This window comes from Mobula hypostoma, chromosome 3 (assembly GCF_963921235.1).
Source record: "Mobula hypostoma chromosome 3, sMobHyp1.1, whole genome shotgun sequence".
Classification (NCBI taxonomy): Eukaryota; Metazoa; Chordata; class Chondrichthyes; order Myliobatiformes; family Myliobatidae; genus Mobula; species Mobula hypostoma.
Window position 1 is genome coordinate 120,298,450 of NC_086099.1, and position 24,687 is coordinate 120,323,136.

Genomic DNA, 24,687 nt, shown 5'->3' on the forward strand with positions numbered 1-24,687 from the left:
CATGCGGCTGGCCACGGGCAGCGCTGCCCAGGTGGAGCACTGGCATGCGGCTGGCCACGGGCAGCGCTGCCCAGGTGGAGCACTGGCATGCGGCTGGCCACGGGCAGCGCTGCCCAGGTGGAGCACTGGCATGCGGCTGGCCACGGGCAGCACTGCCCAGGTGGAGCACTGGCATGCGGCTGTCCACGGCAAACACTTCCCAGGTGGAGCACTGGCATGCGGCTGGCCACGGGAAACACTGCCCAGGTAGAGCACTGGCATGCGGCTGCCCACGGGCAGCACTGCCCAGGTGGAGCACTGGCATGCGGCTGGCCACGGGAAACACTGCCCAGGTGGTGCACTGGCATGCGGCTGGCCACGGGAAATGCTGCCCAGGCACAAATCCAATCCGATCTTTACCATCTCGTAGCAAAGCGAAGCAAAGCAAGGCTGATTAAGGAAATAGAGTTTATTGTCATGTGCACAAATAGAGTGCGGTATAGACACAATGGAAAACGTGTTTGTAGCAGACTGTAGGTACAGAAAACACATTATTATGTAAGTTATATATCAGTCAAGAGAGAAAAAAACTCCAAAACAAGGCGTTAATCGACAATTCGCGACAAGCCCATGTATTACAAGGTGTGATGCTTGTAAAGGCGCCCCACCGCTGAGGTGGGATTAGTTTTGTAAAGGTGGATACTTGTAGGAAAGCAGTTGTGCCTCAGCCGGGTAGGGCGGGGCTTCAGGTTTCTGTATTTCCCGCAGTGACATGAGGGCATGACCCCGACGGTGGGGATCCACGGTGATCAATGAGGCACGGTCTCCCGTAGATGCTGAAATTGGTGGCAAGGGCTGTGCCCGTCATGGACCCGGCTGTTTCCACTGTTCTCCGTCAGCCCTCTTGAGTTGAAATCGTAGTTCCAGGCCGTCACGGCAGCTCACCTTCCAGGGCAGTTGGGGACGGTTATTAAATGCTGAGTGTGCCAACAAAACACAGATCGCGAAAAATGAACTTAAAGAAATGAAACCGTTCCTGCTAAATCTGTTCTCAACGTCCACCATGCGGTGGCTCCCTCTGCGCCAGCTGTGGTCCACGCTCCTTGGGAATTAATGGGCATTCACGCACCCTGCGCTGGGTCTCCTCCTCTTTAGATGGCGCTTCTATTGGGAGGTTGCATTCCCGAGTTTACGACAAGCTCTTCCCGGCAATCCTGTGGAGTTCTTTGGTCGAGGGAAGAGAGGAAAAAAAGTTTCCGAAAAATCTGACGTCAGGGTGTAATAGTAGTGCTACTTTAAGATGTGGGAGTGAACACAACTCCCTTTATCCAATTCCAAGGGATTGCCAGCTAATGGAGGGCCTGTTGAGAGAGTAGAGCGCGATCCCAGAGGGGTAAGGCACGAAATGTTGACCCTCCAAACAAGCTCCCCCCCAAAACACTGGGAGCCCCAGCGCGCACACACACACACAACATTCACAAAAGCGACACACTGCGGGCGGACGCAACTAACTTGGTGGTGGCGTTCGGATCTGAGAGGTTGACCAACTTTTCTCCCGAGACGAAGTAGCTTGGCTCCTCCTCTACAGCAGTTCTGGAGCGAGATTGATTTCATACCAAATCTCATTCTTGAAATTCCACTTCGCTGTCAACCTCGGGAAATATAAAAATAATCCATCTCGAGCGAACAAGTTTCAATTTTTGCAGCTTTTAAACAAAATATATATATATTCAAATATCGTAGGCTCCTTTCAGCCATAACTCGCCGTCTCGGGATTTTTCCCCCTCCTTGTTTATATAGTCCGGGGACTTTTGAGTTGGTGAGTCTTTTGTCAATTTCACTTGGGTCAATTTCACCGCGGAATCCGCGCCACTCAAATCGGCGCAGGGAGGGAGAGCAAGAGGTCTGAACAAATCTTTGTCATATTTTACATTTTTTAAAGACGAACTTCCGCAGGAAAAAGAGAGGGGGAAAAGAAAATGATTCATGTGCAGAAGTATTTTATGCTTGCTTGTTTTATTTTACTTTCTCTGCTTGTAGTTGGGTTTAATTTCTGACTAGTTACCATGTTTTTTTTCTCTCTCTCCTCCCTCTCACACACGCAGCTGTGGAAAGTTTTTCAAAGTTTACTCGGGCTCCAGAAACTTTTTGTTGTTGTTGTTTCCAAGTCAAAGATTGTTTCCTACGGCCGGGGAAAGAACACCTCTATCGGCTTGGAGGTCAGTTGGATAAATATCGGAGATCGGAAGTTTGCCCACCCGCTTTTTTTTGGAGATTTTACCAGGGTAAGTGTTTTTATTTCCTTTGCCCGTGCTGGTTTATTTTAACCCTGTACCAGCTAAATTGTGTTCCTTGAAAGGATATGATAGCTTCCGTCTGCCCTGAACGATTCATCGCGCTCGTATCAGTGCGTGGACAGCTTGGTTTTCGTATCGTTCATGGATGCGAAACTAAATCCAAATGTCATTTGGTACAACTGGGAACAAGGGTGCGGACGAGGGGAGGGAGGGGGGAGATGAGAGGATGGCTGTTTAATGCCAAGTGTGGTCTCCCCCATCCCGTGACACTGGGAACGGCTCGGAAGAAAACAAAAAAATCTCCAATTTCCTAATTTTTAATTAGCTGGTGAACTTCTTCTCTGAGCCGATCCCGTACTCTTGTCCAACGCTCTGACCTGTTGTTCTTGCGGTGAGCGATCTCGCTGGTCGTGCTGTTACTGTATTTGGGATTTTTTCTCTCTCTTTGCTATTCTTGTTATTTCTTAATCAGGTGGCCCCTTTCCCGCCGCCCCTGGCTGTTTAGTATGCGGGCCCGCGTTTGATACACGTATTTAAATCCTAAATGGAACAAGATATGGCATTTATGTAACAGGTCGCCATAATGTGATAGAAAAACTATCGTTTTACCTCCTCTGCCCACGCATAATTGCCGTGCGGTTACAGAACGGATTCCGGTGATGGGAATGACTTCACCTATGCAGTTTGTGAGGTGTGATATTAGTTTCGGTGTGCTTGTACATTTCTGGAGCTGTACCGATTTAATCGATAATCCATGCCTCTTGGTGAAAGTTGGGCTGAGGCCGCTACTGTTGCGGGGATGGGCCAAGCAACACATCATGCCTTTTGCATCGAGGACTGAGAGACACTGGCTGCCGAAACTCGCCAGATACAGTCCACAATCTACAAGTCAGTTTGCCCTCTATCCCACTGGCACCCACTAGCTGTATAAAATCCACAGCCGGCCGGGGTTGGAATCTCCCTCCTGTGTCTGGGAAGGTCACGGGAATGATTGCCCATCTGTACAACCATCCCGGGAAGCTTCCCATCTGTGCTACCATCCTGACAATAACCCAGGGGTGAACAGCTGATGTTTCCACACCATTGGCAGCCATTGATATCAAGTTCCCTTTAATTTAGTGCCTTTGATATTTTTTAATAAATTGGGAAACCTTTCAGCCCATAGTAGAAATGTCAAATATTAGGGGTGTTTATTTATGGTGGTGGGGCGGGGGGGAGTGTTGAAATGAGATGCGCTGGGTGTTTTTTTGACATAGTCTGTGATTGGTACCTGGGATGGGCTGACGGGGGAGGGGGTGCTGGCGGGAAAGAGGGTAGAAATCCAAATCTTTCCTACCCATCTACCCTCACCAAAATGGCTGAAGCTACCAAAGATTAGTTCACGGTATGTACTTACACTGCAGATGTAGGAAATCTGAAATAAGACCATAAAATATAGAAGCAGAATTAGGCCATTTGGCCCATTGAGTCTTCTCCCCCATTCATCATGGCTGATCCATTTCCCTCTCAGCCCCGATCTCCTGCTTTCTCCTCATGACCTTTCATGGTCTGACTAAACAAGAACCTATCACCTGTGCCCAATACAAACAGGAATTACTAGAAATACTCAATAGGTCAGGCAGCGTCTATGAAGATGGAAGCAGTTAATTCTTCAGGTCTGAAACAGACCTGAAATGTTAGTTATTCCTCTTTTCATAGGTGTTGCCTGAATTGCTGAGTGTGTCTAGCATTTCCGGTTTCTGTTTTCAAGACTGACTTGACCTGGGGTTTGTGGGGACAGGGGGCGCAGTGGCTAAGTGGTGTTGTGATTTTAATTAACTTGACAGGCTGCTCACTCGCCCTCACCTCCTCCCCCTCAGTGACAAGGTTGAGATCAGGGAAGTTTGGAAATAGCAATTGGACAATCTGCAACTCAGGAATGGTGGAGGGAAAAATACAGTTTGTTTAAAGAAGAGGGGATGGTGGAAGATAATGAAATCTAGTTTTGGGTTGGAGAGGGAGACACTGCTGGGTTGTGACATGAGCTGTAAGGAGATGAGAGGGGAAACTGTAAAATTACACACTTTGAAGTTTGCAGTAACAGAAAATGAAAGCTCACTGGTGAGCTGGAAATATTGAAATGGATAGAGAGTCAGACAGACAGAGCTTGGAAGCCCTGTTTTGTTTTGAACATTGGTGGTTGAAAAATGATTGTGACTTTAATGTCTGAGTTAACCTGCTGGAAGTTAATCATTATTTATGAGATTTTCTGGCAAGGAATGAAAGGGCAATAATGTTTCTGTAAAGAGAACATTTTTCAGTGTACAAGTTTGAGGAGAATTCACTCTCTGGTACTGGTTTGTTTCTGAAATATATCGAACAAAAGAAAATGCGCTAATAGATTTTTAAGTGTATTGGAGCTTGGCCATAATTTTAAACGGTTAAAGAGCTGGGTATAGTTTGACCATCACCTATAACAATTATTCTGTTAATCTTCAGAATCTGGCTAGAAAGGAGAGCACTGTTAATCCATTTGACTGAAGTGGCCAGCACTGGGCTGCTGCATTGGCATTATCACTGGGAAGGTGTGATATCTCATTCTTCCTGAGTGGATATCATGAGCCAACATCAAGAAGTCATTGACTGATCTACAGGATAATGCACCAAAGAGGCTGTTTGGCTTGTTGTGACTATGCTGACTCATTAAAGGACCTGTCCAGTTAGTCCCTTAGACATTGACAAAAGTCCTGCAAGTATCTACTTTGCTTATTTGCTTGCTTTGAGTTTTGCTATCGAGCCTGGCTCGTCCACCCTTTAAGGATGCATGTTCAAGATTTAATAAGTGTGGGTGTTTTAAAAAAACACTTTCCCTTTTCTCCCATTTGGTTCTTTATCAATGTGGTATCTGCTGGTCTCCTTGCCCTGAGTGATAAGACCATGAAAGATAACGTGAATGATTAGGTACTAATAGCTTGACATTACCTCATTTATTGTGCCAGTGTACCACATGAGGGGGCCACCAGATCGGCAGCAGTCATAATGGGGTTCAGGAGTGCAATAGAACAGTACTGAAAACATTGACTGTGAATTTAAAAATGAGATTGCATGGTTTATTCTTGGAATAATTTTTGATTCATAAAGTTTGATATTTTAAGAAATTGTGGGAGAGGTCAGTAGATAAGCAAGTGTGAGATGTTGCACTTTGGCAGGACCAACCAGGGGATTGGGTCTTGCACAGTGGGAGCAGTGGGGTACAGAGATGTGTGCTAGAACAGAGGGATCAGGTCCATAGGTCCTTGAAAGTGGTGTCACAGGTAGACAGGGTCGTAAAGAAAGCTTTTGGCATGTTGGCCTTCATAAATCATTGTACTGAGTACAGGAGTTGGGATGTTATGTTGATGGCGAGGCCTAATTTGGAGTATTGTGTGCAGTTCTGGTCACCTACCGACAGGAGAGATATAGACAAGATTGAAAGAGTGCGGAGAAAATTTACAAGGGTGTTGCCGGGACTGGAAGAATTAAGTTATAGGGAAAGATTGAATAGATTATGACTTTATTCCGTAGAATGTAGAAGATTAAGGAGAGATTTGATGGAGGTAGACAAAACAACGAGGGGTATAGATTGACCGACCTGTGTATAACTCCCCACTGAGACTGGGTGTGACTAGAACTCGAGGTTGTGGGTTGAGGGCAAAAGTCAAAATGGTGAAGGGGAGCATGAAGGGGTTCTTCTTCACTCAGAGGAGAGTGGTGAGCCTGTGGAATGAGCTGCCAGTGCAAGTGATGGGTGTGGGGTTGATTTCAACATTTAGGAGAAGTTTGGATAGGTACGTGGATGGGTGAGTACAGAGAGTTATGGTTTGGGACCAGGTCACTGGGACTAGGCAGATTAATGGTTCAGCATGGACTGGATGGGCCAAAGGGCCTGTTTCTGTGCTGTAATGTTCAATAACTCTATTGGAGAATAAGGTTCTGTCTGTTGTTGTGTTACTTTTGCTCGAAGATGCTAAGGACATTTGGGGCTTTCCTAATGCCACCACATATTGAAGATCAGCCAGCTCAGTGCAGTGTGAGCCGACCTTGGGACTTCCCTTATCCGTGGCTCAGTTGTACACAGTCAATCACTTATCAATGAGTCACTGACAGTACTCTTCCAGGCTCGTAACAGATGCACACCACATAGACCAGTATCCCAAAAAAAAACTTTATTGACTGCAGCAGATAACTTCCTAATCTTGTTCAGGTTCTCAGTGTCTTGGTCCGGTACCACTGCCCTTGACCGATCGGAAAGCCGGCTGCTGATGTGTGAGCTCATTTTCTGTCACCCTGGGGCTCATGGATGACCACCCGCTTGGCCTGTTTCCTATGGGAAAGGCAAGGTTGAGGAGTGAGCTGAAAGGAGCGTTTAAGGTTTGAGTTTTGGAAGAACAGATGTGGGGGAGGAAAGCTGGAGGCTGTTAGCATTAGATACCAACCAAGACAGCAGGTGGAACATTTATAAATGACCTTAAAGCGGTGAGAAGATGGAAGTTGGCAGCACAGGCGTTGGTTGCACTGTGTCGTATACATGAATTAAGGGAAAGCAAGATGAGGGGTCACGTGGGTAGTGTACAAGAACAACACCTTTTCCAGTATATGCAGAATGGCCTGTCTGTGTGCTGTAAGGAATTCTATGCCATTAGATGTCACTCCCCCATTCTGTGGAACAGGCAGATGAAGAGCAGGACTAGGCCATTCAGCCCCTCGGTCCTGTTCTGCCACTTAATAAGACCGTGGATGATCTAACTCTATATTCCTGTCCGTCCCTGGTAATTTTCCATCCCCTCACTTATTAAGAATTTATTGTTTATTGAGATAGAGTGCTGAACAGGCCTTTCCAGGCTTCAAGCAATGCCTCCAAGCAACCCTAGTTCAATCCCAGCCTAATCACAGGGCAAGTTACAATGACTGTTTAACTTGCCAAGCAGTACATCTTTGGGCTGTGGGCAGAAATTGAAGGAAACCCACAGGGAGGACGTACGAACTCCTTACACACAGTGGTGGGAATTGAACCTGGATCTCTAACACTGTAAAGCATTTTGCTAACCACTACGCAACGGTGCCATAATAGAAGAAAACACAATAGAATATCCTCAGCTCAGGATCAGAGTGAAAAATATCATCGTCTGTATAGATTTTATACATACATCTATATATTAGTGTTAAACTCACAGATGTCTGCGTGATTATGCTGGTCTACGTTTACTTATCAACCAGCCAGTGGTGTAGTAGCATCAGTGTTGGACTTTTGACGTAAGTGGTCACAGGTTCGAACTTGGCCAGTCCTTGCACACTTTCCATCCATACTGGGCTGAGCATCGAGCTGGCAACTCGGCCTCGTAAAAAAACAGACAAATGCTAAAGAAACGGCGAGGTTGCTGCCCAATGTGTCGCAGGGCGCGGAGAAGAACAGCAACACTCCTTATGCCCTGAGTGTCCTGTCCAAACAATGGACAATAAGCACATTCAGATTAGTTTTATTGTCGTTTACATCAAGGTGTAATAAAATTCCTTGCTCTCAAGAAGCTCACAGAGTAAATGGTATACGTGGTAGTAATGAATATAGTGAGGAGGGTGGTAACAATGGAATGGTACAGGGTATCACCGTGCCAACTTGGGCAGTGCAGAACCAGGTGCTGAAATGGCAATAATGGAATGGTGTGGGGTATCACCATGCCAACTTGGGCAGTGCCAAGCCAGGTGCTGAAATGGCAATAATGGAATGGTGCAGGGTATCACCGTGCCAACTGGGGCAGTGCCAAACCAAGTGCTGAAATGGCAATAATGGAATGGTGCAGGGTATCACAGTGCCAACTGGGGCAGTGCCAAACCAGGTGCTGAAATGGCAATAATGGAATGGTGCGGGGTATCACCGTGCCAAGCCAGACGCTGAAATGACAACAACCGAAGAGGTAGAATTCAGGGACTAGGAGCACGGCAGCGGTCAGTTGCTTCTGCAGTGGCCTCACTCTGGTATGTGTGAGTAAAGGCTGGTCCCCAGGCCAGCTACTGACAAGTGCCCCTATCACCAGAACTTAGTGAGCAGCTGATGCCCACAGGAAAAGGGAAGGGAGCAATGGACAAACTCGCTACCTGCTGGGAATTAATTATTGTTTATTGGATTTACTGTGGGAATTCTGTCTGGGAAAGAGAAGGATGTTGTACCTTTATAAAAAAGCACTTTATTTTTTGACTAAAGTTCCCCCAAATCTGAAAGCATGCATTGGTTTGCCTTAGAAAATAAATATCTCAGCAGGTTGGAAAGCTTGTTTTATTTTGATAGAACTGAGAATGGAATATTTTCTACGGGCTGTGATCCTGCCAGTAGACCAATAGGGCAGAGCAAAAGTCTTGCAAGCCAGATTTCTCTCGGCAAACTCAAATTCCCCCCATGCCTTGTCTCTCCTGGAGCTGAAGTATAGTTTTACATTGTCATTGTGTTTAATCTGAGAAACTGAGTGAAGAGTGCCTCCATCCACTGGTGCCCTGAGCATACTGCACTAAGAGTGTGTGAGTGTGTGTGTGTGTGTGTGTGTGTGTGTGTGTGTGTGTGTGTGTGTGTGTCAATCTTACCTTTGCCTCACGGACAAAATGCTGAAGGGACTCGGCAGATTAGAGATCCTTCAGCGTTTTGAGTGCGGTGCTCTGGATTTGCATCAACTGCAGAATCCCTTGTATTTACTTTTGCCCCATCTCTGTGTTGTGAGCTGGCCACCTCTGAGTGACAATGGAGGCCAAATGATGACCTGTGGAATGTCTGCATTGCCAGCATTTACTGCCTGTCCCTGGTTGTCCTTGTGAAGGAGTAGATTGACTTCATCCTCGAACTGCTGGAGACAATGCCGGTGCTCCCACAGCACCATACATGCCATGGTCAACCAGTTGTGCCATCCCATTTGAAGCCAACTGACTGAGCAGATGCCAGGGATTAGAATTCGGGGCCTTTGGGAACTAGAATGTCTGTGGCCATACTGATCAGATAAATGATCAATTCAGCCAGCAAGGCCCGGTGGTGTCTTTATAAGCCACAATGACCACTTGTTTGTGTTGTTCACTGTTGCTTTCCCTCAGTAAAAATGACGGGGTGATGGGCAGTTTTGTTGCTGAGCATCCCTTTTGAGTTCTCCCACCCGGGAGCCCACATTGGAAGAAAAGCCCGGAAGTTTAACAACAAAATGTAAAAGACTCTTGGACGGGTACATAGATGGGAAAGGTGAAGGAGAGGGTCGGCAACTTTAAATTCTTCTGGGTTATCATTTCGGAGGACCTGTTCTGGGTCCAGGCATAAGTGCAATTACAAAGAAAGCACAACAACGCCTCCACTTCCTAGCAAGTTTGCGAAGATTCAGCATGACATCTAAAACTTTTGACAAACTTCCACAGATGTGTGGTGAAGAGTACATTGACTAGCTACATCACAACCAGGAATGGAAACACCAATGCCCTTGAATAGAAAATCCTACAGAAAGAAGTGGATGTGGCCCATTCAATCACAGATAAAGTCCTCCCCACCGTTGAACATATCTACCCGGAGCTTTGACGCAGGAAAGCAGCATCTGTTGTCAGGGACCCCCACCACCCACGTCATGCTCTCTTCTCGCTGCTGCCATCGGGAAGAAGCCTCAGAACTCGCACCACCAGGTTCAGGAACAGCTGTTACCCCTCAACTATCAGGCTCTTGAGTCAGAGGGGATAACTTCACTCAGCGTCACTTCCCCGTCATTAAAATGTTCCCACAACCTGTGGGCTCACTTTCAGGGACTCTTCGTCTCATGCTTTTTTATGTGTATCACTTATTTATTATTATTATTTCTTTCTTTTTGTAATTGCAGAGTTTGTTACCTTTTGCACACTGGTTGACTGCTCAGGTTGGTGTGCACTGTCACTGATTCTGTTATCGTTATTATTCTATTATGGATTTATTGAATTTTCCCACAAGGAAATGAATCTGAGTTGTATATGGTGACGTACACGTGTCTTGATAATAATTTTACTTTGAACTTTGAACTCCTTGAGGTGAGCAAGCAACAAGTACAAGCCTGCCTACCTTTAACACATCCATCACCTCTATTACAGAGCCCAAACAATCCAGGTGGAAGTGAGAACAACACTAGGGGATGTCTGGGCCAAGATTTCCTGAGTGACTGCTAGACATCTGCAGAAACCCGAGAGAGCAGACAGAAGCTTTTGGGGTTGTCAGAAACTGTTGAGGCATAAGGCAGTTACACACTAATTATATGGCAACTCATTTAATTTCCTTTTTCATCTAATTTTTAATTTCTTTTGGATTGATTGGCTAAGGATATTCAGGTGTGAGGTGTTGGAAATGGATATGGTGCATCAGGAATCGGGAATAGAATCCCTCGGGACTCAGCTTAAAGATGTTTGCTATCATGTTTGCTGTTGTGTGCTGGGGCAGCAGGCTGAGGGTAGCAGACACCAACAGAATCAACAAATTCATTTGGAAGGCCAGTGATGTTGGGATGGAACTGGACTCTCTGACGGTGGTGTCTGAAAAGAGGATGCTGTCCAAGTTGCATGCCATCTTGGACAATGTCTCCCATCCACTACATAATGTACTGGTTGGGCACAGAAGTACATTCAGCCAGAGACTCATTCCACCGAGATGCAACACAGAGCGTCATAGGAAATCATTCCTGCCTGTGGCCATCAAACTTTACAACTCCTCCCTTGGAGGGTCAGACACCCTGAGCCAATAGGCTGGTCCTGGACTTATTTCCTGGCATAATTTACATATTATTATTTAATTATTTATGGTTTTATATTGCTATATTTATATTCTCTTGGTTGGTGCAACTGTAACGAAAACCAGTTTCCCTCGGGATCAATAAAGTATGACTATGAACAGTTAATCTAAAACCCTAAAACCCTCACTGATTTTTACAGATGCACCGTAGAAAGCATTCTTCTAGGGTGCATCACAACCTGGTATGGAAGTTGTCCTGTCCAAGACTGAAAGAAGCTGCAGAAGATCGTGAACACGGCGCAGCACATCACACAAACCAATCTTCCGTCCTTGGACTCAGTTTACACCGCACGCTGTCGGAGCAGTGCTGGCAGGATAATCAAGGACACGACCCACCCAGCCAACACACTTTTCGTCCCTCTTCCCTCCGGGAGAAGGTTCAGGAGCTTGAAGACTTATATGGCCAGATTTGGGAACAGCTTCTTTCCAGCTGTGATAAGACTACTGAATGGATCCTGATCCGGATCTGGGCCGTACCCTACAAATATCCGGACCTGCCTCTCAGTTTTTTTGCACTACCTTACTTTCCATTTTTCTATTTTCTATTTATGATTTATAATTTAAATTTTTAATATTTACTAATTTTTACTATTTTAAATATTTTAATATTTAATATTTGAAATCCAGGGAGTGGGAAGCTCAGAATCAAATATCGCTGTGATGATTGTATGTTCTAGTACCAATTGTTTGGCGACAATAAAGTATAAAATATCTTGGGTCCTTGTACACTCTGCTCATTGTTCTCACTTCCCCAGCCCCTGCTGTGTTTCCTGTTGTTCACTGTGCTTCAGGGACCCTATGCGCTGCTGGGACTGTGTGTCGTGTTATGTTGGGGGAGCATTTACATTTATGAGGTGCCACGGTAGCATAGCAGTTAGGGCGAGGCTAATACAGCTCGGGGGCGTCCGAATTCAGAGTTCAATTCTGGTGCCATCTGTGAGGAATTTGTACGTTATCCTCGTGGCCGCGTGGGTTTCCTCCCACAGTCCAAAGACGTCCCGATTAGTATGTTAATTGGTCATTGCAAATTGTCCTGTGATTAGGCTGGTGTTAAGTAGGTGGTCTGCTGGGTGGTGCCAGAGGACCTGTTCTGGGCTGTAAGTCTAAATAAAAAGACAATTACCTCCCAATGTTCTGCCTCACACTCACGACGTCACCAAAACTGCTGGGACTGTTCGTCACTCAGTGAAAACAGAGGCTTTCATTCTAACAAGTACAAGAGCAGAGAGATCTCGGGACTGAACCTGCTTTACAAATGGAGCTGTGGATGACAAGAGCAAGGGATTCGTGATGAACCTTACAAAGCATTGGTTTGGCTGCAACTCTGTCCAGTTGTGCACGCCACACCTTGGCTTCGATGTAAAGGCTTTGGAGAGGGTGCAGGGCGACGAGGGACTTTAGTTTTGTGGATAAATTGGAGAAGTTGGGGTTGCTTTCCTTGTGGCAGAGGAGTTTGGGTGAGGACCTGATGAACGAGAATTTAGAATTAGGAAGGGTATAGGCGGAGAGAAACTATTCCTTTGAAGGATGTTTCAGAAGCCAGAGGATGAAGGTGGCTAGTTGTGGAACCAAGAGTGACATGAGAAGGTTTTAATTTCAGTGAGTGGCGGGATCTGGATCGTATTGATAGGGATACCATTAGGTAGAGTAATAGAGGCATAGACTTGTACAGTACAGAAATGGGTCCTTCTGCCATCCTTGGTCTATGCTGACTGCGAGTCCTAATTACCCTGCTCCCATTTGCCCGCATTAAACCCATATCCCTCTGTGCCTTTCCTGTCCGAATGCCTTGTAGATGTTGGAAGAAGTTTCACTTCTGCACACAAAAGGTAGCTAGATCGGTATCTGAAAGGAAAGTATTTACAGGGCCACTGGAAGTGAGACTAACTATGTGTTTTCAAGGAGATGGTGTGCTCTCAACAGGCCCAACAGCCTCTAACCAATTCTGTGTACGAATGATGGAGGGTGAAGAAGCAGTGGAGTTAGGAGGGGAAGTAATGTGGGCAGAGGGCAAATGGCATTAAGGGATATGGATAGGTCATGGGGTATTGGAAGTGGCTGATTATAGCCACTTAGTTTAATTGGAGATACAGGGAAAAGAATTAATTTCTCACAGGTTGCAGGATTCTCTTTGAGCAAAATTCAGCTTTGCCCGTGGGGAATCTGGAAAACATCTGGCTGGGTTTTCAGCAAGGCATGTGTATATTAATAATTTGAGGAATTAGATGAAAGAGCAAATCTCGGTTAATCTCCAGTTTGAATCAGGGTGTTTGGGGTTTTCAATTGTTTCCTGAACACATCGGCGTGTGGAAGCTGCAGGAAGTGATAGAGTGGTTACTCAGAGTTCAGCGTAGACTCTGGCTGACTCTGCGTGGCTACAGAACAAGATTGTTCATGTAACAAAAATTAACTAAATCACTGTGACCCTGCTTACAATATAAGCCCCTCCCTCCCATTATCTGTCAGTATGCTTCTTCCAACTGAACTCGGCTTCGAGTAGAAATAATCCATTAAACCTCCTGCTCTTTGTCTGATGCTGTGAGGTTTTCTGTAACTTCCCTGACTTTATTCTTCTAGAGTCACCCTCTCCACAGACAGGCCTTGGGCAAACCTTGCTTTTCCATACAGTGGAAAGGATACAACGGGTTGGTATATCACCGCAACCCTCTAAAAAGCCTGCCTGTAATATTTTAGGGAATTGAGGAGTGTAATCCCAAAATGTTAGCAGAGCGGGTGCAGATTTAGTTACCCAGGAACTGGGTTTGTTAAAAATTGGGCGCTTACTGTCCTGATTTTTGTATGGGGCACAAATACGTTGGGTTGGTTAGACGTGACTGATCTGACTACAAGAGTGCCTCTGGAATACTATTGCTGGAAGGGTGTCACTTGGTTGAGGGTGGAGTGGGGGGAAAATCAGTGGTGAGCTTTGGTTGGGATTTTTTTTGGGTTGTACCATGAACCCTTTTACAATTGGGTCATAGCTTTAAAACAAACTTTTTTCAGGAAAGGTTGATTAAGTATGTTGGCAGTAAGTAACCTGGTGGTGTGATTTTAAAGGCTGTTTCGTCACGTGGGGTATAAACAGTGGTATGGGCCTGTATCTATAGAGTCATGGGCATACAGAATGCAAACCGTGTATGTGCCCAGCTTGTCCGTGTTGACTGTATCACTCAGCAACCGCGTCCCACCTGCCCGCATTTGGCCCACAGACCTCCTCTGTGTTTTACTTCCCCTCCGCTGTCCTGTCAGTTTCTGACGACTTGCTGATCTTGTGCTCATTTGCAGGATGTAACTCCAGGGGAACCTCGTACGTATCTTCTGGGTTCTTGGGCTGTGTCAGGTGACATTGTCTCTGCTCACTTCCCTGGGCATCCTTGTTCCTGAGCTGGTGTTTCTCCACTCAAGCCGGTTCACTCTTCTATTTGCCTGCTCTTGTCTTCCCCCTGGCCCACATTTCCCTGGCATGCTGACTGCCCTCTGATCTTTGGGCAGAGTCTTCCACCGTGAAGCAGACAGACCAAGAGCTGGACCCAGTACCTCTCACTGTCCCTCTGTTCAGCAGGAATAACTCCTTGGAGTGGGAGCACTGAGACCAGCTTCAGCATTCCTGAGGCAGTATAATTGATGACCTCAGTACAGGCAAGGAATTGAAGCTGGCCATTTCCTGGACTCTATGACTCAATGTCCACACCAAGCTGTGAGCTTACGTCACTCGGTGGTTATTAGAGAGAAATGGGCTCCAGATGCATTGCTTAGGCACGTTGGGACATCATTGGAGAAAGTCTGGAGAAGCTGGGAATAAAAGAGCCAGGGTCAACAGGAGGTGACCAGCTAAGGTGCCTCTCTGTGAAGAGCTAGTGTGGTTTCCAGGGCTTTGGTTTAATTTAAACCTTACATCCGATGTTCTACAGATGGGATATATTTAAGTGGTGCCTCATGTAATCTTGGGAGGCCCTTTTGCACCCAATTATGTCCCAAGTACTTCACAGCTGATAGAGCTGAATGGAGAGGTATTTACTGTTGTAGTCATGCAAATGTGGCTCTTAATTTGAGCTCAGTGAGGTCACATGCACAGTGAAGAGTCAGAAACATTAGTATAATACTCACCAAATGACCGGTTCAGTGACGGTAGATGAGAAATCAGTGTTGGTGAAATATGGTGGTGCCCCTTCTCGTAGAAAGTGTGCTGTGGGGTCTTATCAACCTGGGAGAACAGTCGGGCCATGGTGGGCCATCTCATCTGAAAGTTCCCAGTACTGCATGGGCTGTATTCAGTATCAGATTTATTACCACTGACCTGGCTAAGGTGAAATGTGTTGTTTTTGCGACTACAGTATAGTGCAAAGGAATAAAATGACTGTAAACTGCAGAAATAAATAATGGAGGTGAAAAATAACAAGGTAGTGTTCATGGGTTGATGGTCCTTTCAGAAATCTGATGGTGGAGGGGATGAAGCTGTGTCTGAATCACTAAATGTGGTCGTTAGTTTCCTCTACCACCTCCCTGACTGTAGTAATGAGAAGAAGGCATGTCCTGTATGGTGAGGGTCTTTAATGGTGGATGCTGTCTCTCGATGGGGAGTGAGTGTTATGCCGTAGTTGAAGCCGGCAGAGTCTAGAACCCTCTCCAGCCCCTTGCGATCCTGTGCATTGGAGCCTCCATCAACATCATTTTTCTACAGAAGTGGCTTGCTATTGCCTTCTGGGCTGTGTCTTCACAAGATGGGTGACCCCAGTCATTATCAATACTTTTCAGAGATTGCCTGCCTGGCGTCAGTGGTCACATAACCAAGACTTGTGATCTGCACCGGCTGCTCGCTCGACCCTCCACCACCTGCTCTCATGACTTCACGTGACCCTGAATTGGGGTGAGGGGCGGTAAGCAGGTGCAACACCTTGCCCAAGGGTGACCTGCAAGCCTTAGAACCTCCCGCGGTAGAGACGTGTTATCGGGGTCTCCATACCGGACCCTAGTGCTGTAAGGTCAGTCAGAATGCTCTCCGCTTCACGTCCTTTATAAGAGTCCTTGGTGGCTTGCCAGATCTCTCAAACTCCTAACAAAGTAGAGCTTCTGGGCTGCTTTCTTTGTGGGTCTAGGATAGATCCTCTAAGACATTTTTTTACCCAGGAACTTGAAGCTGCTCACCTTTCTACCGCAGATCCCTTTCTTTCTTTCCTACCTTCAGCAGTGCGCTGCTAATGGAGCCACAGCTTTGTGCTGGCAGGTGGGTTATCTGTAGCCCTTGTTGTTGTGCTTTGGTGATAATAACAGATGTGTTACACACTTCAAAGCCAGTTTACCGATTTTGTTTTTGTTCTTCCCTTCTGGGGTTCAATTCCACAAACGTACCCTGTTTGCGAGTGCTAGTCTTGTTGCATAACCCTGGGCAGTGACTGTTGGAGAGAGTTATTTCAACTCACTCAGATCCACACAGATCTTTCTGGGAAAAGTGTCTGAATAGTGACTAGGAATGGAAATCGGATCTGTTATTTCCCTGGCCCAGGGCCACAGTGGTCCTGTGTTACTGCAAACTGCTAACTTGGCACGGAGCAGTGTGATTGAATTAGAGGTCTTGATCCTTCAGGGTCTGTTTATCTACTGAGCCACTGTGGGTCTAAGTTTCAGAAGAGCAGGGAAACAGGTCCTTCGGCCCAACTTAGGGATACTATCCATCCTGATAGCCTGCTGTATGTTTTGCCCAAATTTTTCTGAACCTTTTCTATCCAGTTGTATTCTTCCTGCACAACGTTTGAAGACAAAGCTTCTGCTTGTCACAGAAAGTAGCTTTAGTGTTAACACAAGGTAGAAAGGTATTTATTGAACCCCTGGCATTTATTTCATCTTTGAGTTTGTTGAGAGCCTTCCCCAGTTCAATCTCGTTTAACCCAGTGGTCTCCATTGCTCCATTTGTTTGGGGGAGAAGCAGCAACAATGAGATAGATTGTAGTCTTATCTGCAATCTCCATAGGAGCTGAAACAAGGCCTTGCTGAATATGTCAAAGATGATGCGGAGAGTTTGACTGGGTCGATCAGAGTGCAGCAGTTTCCTCCAGTGGTTTGAAACAAGGACATTTATCCTTATAGCACCATTTATTTCCTCAAGACATACAATAAGGCCATTTGGCTCGCTAATTACTCCACTAATTTTCTCTGTGATCTACTCTCCTCCTATTTCAGCCTCTTCTAGGGGTGATTTTAAAGCTGACCAATCAACCGTTAACCCATACGTGTTGTGTATGTGAGATAAAATTGGGTCACCGTGGTTACAGGAGGGACATGTAAACAGCAGCAGAGGATCGGCGTTGCTCCCCGGTGACTGGAGCTAAGGCACGTTTTAAACAGGTTCCATGGTGTTTCTTTGTTTTGGGGCTGCCTGCAAGAAGATAAATCTCAGGGGCTGTATTACTGCATACGACTTTGAATCTTAAACTGCCGCGCGTCCAGTCTTTTAGTTACCTGATCTCTCTTTCTGTGGCTTGAATGTTTGATAGTTGCCTCTGAAAAGTGGCTGACTGTGTCAAAGGTGCTTCTAATATTTCATCCAGCATGATAAGGATGATGAGCCAATTGGTTTGATCCAAACCATGGAAACTTCTGCCTGCTCAGTGTCCCAGTGCATTTCCTGGTAGGGGAATCCCCCCACCTCCAGTTGCGACGCAAAGGCTTGACTGCACAACAGGTTTCCTCTGTGCGCTGTTGTGAGGGAACAGCGATATTTTTAGCCCTGGCAGGAAACGTAGAAAATAGCCCGAATGCAAAAATATTTATAATGTGGAAACATTGAATTTTGCAGGAGCTCTGTGAAAGTCTTCATTTAAGTGTGTATGTTTGTTTGTTTGTTAGTGGTTATCCCCCTGCGGAAGGCAGATAAGCAAACCCAGCCTGTGCTGTGGGATCTCGCCTGTTTAATGAACGTTTAAGGTCAGAGCAAGTGTCGCTTTGTGGCTCTGCTGGATAGCCAGTAACATCAGCATGCGATGTAGCAGCAACAATACAGTATAATGCTCCTTGATTTGGTCGAGCTAATGGATTTGAGTGGCAAAGTGGTGATGTGTCTCTACCAAAGGAGCTGTAAGGCACTCCTTCCCTCTGCTAGCCTGCAGGTCACCCTTGGGCAAGGTGTAGCACCTGCTTAGACCCCGATCAGGGTCACGTGAAGTCATGGGAGCAGGTGAGGGATCAGCCAGTGCAGATCAGAACTCAAAGTTCAACGTACATTTATTTTTGAAGAATGTATAAATTACACAATGTTGAGATTTGTTTGCTCACGGGTAGCCACAAAGCAAGAAATTTGAAAGAACCAATTAAAGAACCAAAGCAAAAATAAAAGACCAACACCCAATACACAAAAGAAAAAAAAACAAATCATGCAAACAATTGAAATGAACAACAACAATCCCCGAACCAAAAATTAAGCCCTCAGATCCCAGCCCTGGCGTAGGCTCAAAGCTTCGCTTATCAGTTCATCATATTAGCGGGCACAGAACACAACAGCCGGGGCAGTCTTCATAGTCTCAGCACTGTAGAGAGAGAGAGAGAGAGGGGAATGACCATCGCGGAGAACGAGCAAACGAGAGAGAGAGGAATGACCATCGCAGAGAACGGCTCTCGCCTGGATCCTAACACCCTGTCTTTTTTGTCTATCTGGGCTGGCACTTAAAATGACCCAACAATGGGACAGTGACAGGCTCCAGCCCCTGGAGAGAGCAAACAAAATCAGCTCTTACCTCCAATCTGAACTGGTACTTAAATTGTCTAAACAGCAAATCCTACCTTGCTCTAGGAGCCAGCTGCAGCAAAAGGCTCCAGGCCTAGACCACGCTGCCCAGCAACTCACACCGGTCCCAGATTTCGCCACCCTGCCCAAAGCCGCTCTTCAGCTCTTCAGATCAGCGATCCAACCTCACACCCTGGGCCAGTCGTATGGGCATCAGAACTTCCGTAACTTACCAACTTGGCTCCTGCCCCGAACCCGTGTCGTCATCACTCGCCCCTTCACTGTTTGCGGCGATAATTTGACACAGTTCACCTCAGAAAAGGTATTGTTAGTTGTGTTTTTAAGTCAGACTTCATAGCTTTTTGACTGCCAAAGAGCTGTTGCATGCGTTCAGTAGCGCTCTCTTAACTGGAAGTTCACGCAAGTTCTGGTTATGCGACCACTGATGCCACCAGGCAACCTCTGAAGAGTATTGATAATGATCGGGGTCACCCATTTTGTAAAGACACTGCCCAGAAGGTGGTAAAGACAAACCACTTCTGTCAAAAAATTTTCCAAGACCGATCACGGTCAAAGACCAGGATCGTCTATATCATATGGCACTGTACTTGATGTCATACGGCAAGGCACATGATGATAATGATTGGATTTCACTTGGTAATGGTACTGCTCTTTCCTTGGACACCTGTTTGGTAGAGATACATTGAGAAAACTGAGATCCCATGGGTGTCAGCAGTGATTGCTGTATGTGACTCAGGCTGCCATGAATTGAGGGAAGGCTGTCCTGCCAATGTTGTATTGATCAATGGAAGTGTTAAACCAAGGCCATTACCCTCTGAGAACAAGCAAATTTTCCCAGTGTCCCAGCCATTTATCCATCAGTCAAAGACCTGCAAAGAGATTATCCGGTTGTTATCACATTATCGCAACCTTGATCACCACACTATGTGCAATTTAACTCCTGCATGTTCCCTTCAGCAGTATTTCAATGCAGCTGAGAGCTTCCTAATGTCATTAAAATGGTGCTCTTTGAATGGAAATCTGGTGGTTGTCTTTCTCTTTAGAAAATAATTAAAGTAGTTGTAAATGAATCCAATGTGATACAGGAAAGGTTAACAAGCCATTCTTCATTATCATCAGCAAGCAGAACTGATAATTTAATTGGAGTGGGGGAAGTGTGTATCACTAGAGGTGCCTTACCTTTGTTAGTGGGATATGCGCACTGAACTTGTGAATGAAGCCTGATTTATACTTCTGCATCAGCTCAATGCCGTAACCTACGCAAGTGGTTTACGCGCGTTGTGAGCATTTATACTTGTGCGTTGATGTGCCTGCATTGCTCTGCAATTCGGGCACAATAGACAATAGGTGCAGGAGTAGGCCATTCGGCCCTTTGAGCCAGCAGCGCCATTCACTGTGATCATGGCTGATCATCCACAATCAGTATCCAGTTCCTACCTTATCCCCATAACATTTGATTCCGCTATCTTTAAGAGCTCTATCCATCTCTTTCTTGAAAGCATCCAGAGACTTGGCCTCCACAGCCTTCTGGGGCAGAGCATTCCATACATCCACCACTCTCTGGGTGAAAAAGTTCTTCCTCAACTCGGGTCTAAATGGCCTACCCTTTATTCTTAAACTGTGGCCTCTGGTTCTGGACTCACCCATCAGCGGGAACATGCTTCCTGCCTCCAGCGTGTCCAATCCCTTAATAATCTTATATGTTTCAATAAGACCCCCTCTCAGCCTTCTAAATTCCAGAGTATACAAACCCAGTCGCTCCAATCTTTCAACATATGACAGTCCCGCCATTCAGGGAACTAACCTTGTGAACCTATGCTGCACTTCCTCAAGCAAGAATGTCCTTCCTCAAATTTGGAGACCAAAACTGCACACCAGAGCCCTGTACAGCTGCAGAAGGACCTCTTTGCTCTTGTACTCAATTCCCCTTGTTATGAAGGCCAGCTTGCCATTAGCTTTCTTCACTGCCTGCTGTACTTGCATGCTTGCTTTCAGTGACTGATGTACAAGAACACCTAGATCTCGTTGTACTTCCCCTTTTCCTAACTTGACTCCATTTAGATGATAATCTGCCTTCCTGTTCTTACCACCAAACTGGATAACCTCACATTTATCCACATTAAACTGCATCTGCCCACTCACCCAGCCTGTCCAAGTCACCCTGCATTCTCATAACATCCTCCTCACATTTCACATTGCCACCCAGCTTTGTGTCATCAGCAAATTTGCTAATGTTACTTTTAATTCCCTCATCTAAATCATTAATATAAATTGTAAACAGCCGCGGTCCCAGCACTGAACCCTGCGGTACCCCATTGGTCACCGCCTGCCATTCCGAAAGGGACCCATTAATCGTTACTCTTTGTTTTCTGTCAGCCATCCAATTTTCAATCCATGTCAGTACTCTGCCCCCAATGCCATGTGCCCTAATTTTGCCCACTAATCTCCTATGTGGGACTTTATCAAAGGCTTTCTGAAAGTCCAGGTACACTACATCCACTGGCTCTCTCTTGTCCATTTTCATAGTTACATCCTCAAAAAATTCCAGAAGATTAGTCAAGCATGATTTCCCCTTTGTAAATCCATACTGACTCGGACCAATCCTGTTTCTGCTATCCAGATGTGCTGTAGTTTCATCTTTTATAATTGACTCCAGCATCTTTCCCACCACCGACGTCAGGCTAACCGGTCTATAATTCCCTGTTTTCTCTCTCCCTCCCTTCTTGAAGAGAGCGACAACGTTAGCCACCCTCCAATCCACAGGAACTGATTCTGAATCTATAGAACATTACAAAATGATTACCAATGCGTCCACGATTTCTAAAGCCACCTCCTAAAGTATCCTGGGATACAGACCATCAGGTCCCAGAGACTTATCAGCCTTCAGACCCAACAGTCTATCCAACACCATTTCCTGTCTAATATAAATTTCCTTCAGTTCATCCATTACCCTAGGTCCTTTGGCCACTATTACATCTGGGAGATTGTTTGTGTCTTCTCTAGTGAAGACAGATCCAAAGTACCTGTTCAACTCTTCTGCCATTTCCTTGTTCCCCATAACGTCATGCATGCGCACACACCTGCCCGCGTAAGGCTTCATGGTCATGGTAGTCTTTCTCAGGGTAAAGTTTAAAGCGAGCATCTTTTTTCATAAAAACAAAATGTGTCCTCCATAATTTTGGAGGTGTGTAGAGCTTTATGGAAAGCGTTGCAGCCAGAGTTCCTTCCCTGCCCTTCAGTCACCCAATGGGAAGCTATGCAGTGTAGGAGGAAATGCGATGCTACCAAGCGGACCAATCACAGCTGTTGCGTTCTGCGTTGTCGCGACATGTAGTTACATTTTGGAAGAGGTGCGCGTCAGGCTCTGGCGTAGGGATCCGCGTCGGTTCTGCGTAGGGTTTGTGGCGACGCAGTACTTACGGCGTCGAGTTGATGTAGAAGTATAAATCAGGCTTAAGAGAGTTTGTAGTATATTGCCAGAGATAGTAGAGGTCATGGTTTGTGAGTGAGGACTGCAGGAGGCCTCAGGCATGTCAAGGGAGACAGGAGGTGTAGGTCATCCTGACTCTTGTGTAATTCTTGCAAACCATTTCAGTAAAGCAGGTACAGATGCCTATTGGAAGGGGTTTAGGTGTAGAGTTCCTGGAATAATGACATGAATTTGGGAAAGTGCAGAGATTTCCGAGTTGGCAGAAGGGAAAGGCAGGGCTACAGTGCTTGTTTTGAAGTGAGAAGCACGAAGAAGAGGGAGCAATGGTGAATGATGGAGTCAGGGAGAGTCATTGAGTGGCTGTTGACAATTTGCAGTTGGTCGAATAGCTCAGGTACTAAGTATCTGATAGAAGAAACGCAAAGATCTTGGGTTTGCTTTTATGATCAATTCATGAAGTTACTTGTAATTAGTTAAAATCCTTTGGACCCTGCAGGGCCTTTAAGGTTTTCAGGGGAGGGTGGGCATTTCATTAACCCCTAACTTATGTTCAGTGGCTTGTGGCGGTGATGTGTTGGTACAGCTGAACCACTATAACGGGGAATTTGGTCTTGCGCGCGCAGCATGCATTGAAGGGTGTGAACAGTCGGTGTTTTGTGCTTTTGAGTCTAGTATTTGGTTCAAGTTTAGATTAAGTTTTCTAGAGCTCTTGCTCTCCTCTGTGACGGGCTACTGGGTCGCCTGTCGTGATGACTGGCTTCGTGGCTGTGTCAGCTTCAGTTGTTTGCTTGCTTCTGTTTGCACGATTTGTTTCTGCACATTGGGTGTCCGACAGTCTTTTTTAATGGGTTCTTGGCTGCCTGTAAGGAGACAAATCTCAAGGTTTTATATAATATTCTTCGTACTTTGAATTTTAGAACTTAGCAACAACTGTAGTTGTATTGTGAGGACTGGGCTAGGTTTAGCCAGACCTCTGTAACTATTTAGTTAACTTTTGCCAGATTTCCAGGGAGCCTAGTTAGCACAAGGTACCGTATCTCTCTATCCACCAAAGTCTTGGCAGTAATGAGATTATGTCTCCTATTCGGGCGTAAATTGTGGCAAAGTGTGCAGTACACTTACCTCTCAGTACTGAAGGTTCAACACCAGAGACCTATACATGTGGTCTAGGTATCCGCTTCTCAACTCATTCTCTAGGCAGGCTTGTTCACATAGTCCAAGTGTGTTTAAACAAATGAAGAGTTTTTGGTATTTGTCAGTTGACTGTAAGGATCTGAGGATGCACTGGGTATCGTAAAACACTGGAGATGTTTATTGCTCGTCCAGTTTGTGAACCCTTTCCCAACCCCTCCATTTCCTAATGCAGCGTGAGACGGAGAGTGAGAAAGAACTTCAGGCCGGTAAAGTTCTTGCCAAGTTGCCATCGCAGTCCAGGGAAAGCTGCCAGCCGGTGTGTGAACAGCAGACTCCCACAAACAGCATCATCAGGGCAAGCATGAAATCTGTTGTTGTGCGGCAGCCATACGTACCATGCCATACATAAAAATACTAGAAAATCACCAGACTGTATTTATAAATATACATTGATCAAGCCTCCCCACCATTGAGTACATCGTCAAAAGCCAGTGGCTGAAAAAGGTGGCATCCACCGTGAAGAACCCACATCACAACCCGGACTCTTTTGAGTTGGTCATGGAGCGGAGGCCACTAAACAAACTGTTATCCATTCTGGACAGTCAGGCACACCCTCTCCATAACTGAATAATCAGCAGAGCACCCTTTCAAACAGAATCATTCAGCTCCGCTGTCACAAGGATTGTTACAGAAAATCTTCCCAACCAAATGCAACAAGCATATACAACAGTTCATCTCTGTGCGACAGGAGAACACACATACAAATCTCTGTTTATTATTTCGTATATTATTATTGCACAGTATTGCATATTGACGAATTATTATTGTGTATATTATTATTCTGTACTTAAGTCTGCACACTGCTGAGAGTGTCTTTAAACATTGCTGGTGTAATGGGAGAATTTCCTATTCAGGATCAATAAAACACATTGTTGTTATTATCATTATTATGACTGGGTGGTCTGAATTTCTGTGTGACATGTATGGGAATAACACCCAGATTACTGTGCAGCTGAGTTTGTAAGCACATCTAATTTAGCATCACGTGTAAGCACATCATTTCTGAAAGGTGGCATCTCTGCAGCTCTCACTGAGTCTGTGATGAAGAGTGTGAGAATCTCTGGTCTTGAACCTTCTGATACAGAGGTGAACGTGTTCCCTGCCAAACACATTTGATACTCAATTAGGAGAATGATTCTTGTCACCGGACAGCTTTAGTGCATGGAGGAATACGTTACGTCACTCAGAAAATGGCAAGGGTGGGCAACACCTGAATAATTGACTTAAGGTGACCAATAGGTTCGTGACAACTGGTCTTATTGAA

The 24,687-nt window shown here is 45.7% G+C and overlaps 1 protein-coding gene across 4 annotated transcripts in view; it reads left to right on the forward strand.

The window, feature by feature from the left end:
- Window positions 1-511: 511 nt before the first annotated feature.
- The window catches only part of LOC134344223 (transcriptional enhancer factor TEF-5-like), a 322,867-nt gene continuing 298,691 nt past the window's right edge, over window positions 512-24,687 (forward strand). The window contains exons 1-2 of one of the 4 annotated variants that reach the window (XM_063043663.1): window positions 512-1,372; window positions 2,085-2,264. The gene's annotated coding sequence lies outside the window, so the exon portion shown is untranslated. Of the gene's footprint in view, window positions 1,373-1,628; window positions 1,799-1,851; window positions 1,883-2,084; window positions 2,265-24,687 lie in introns of those variants that run through there. The other 3 variants (XM_063043662.1, XM_063043665.1, XM_063043664.1) reach the window with 3 other exon arrangements.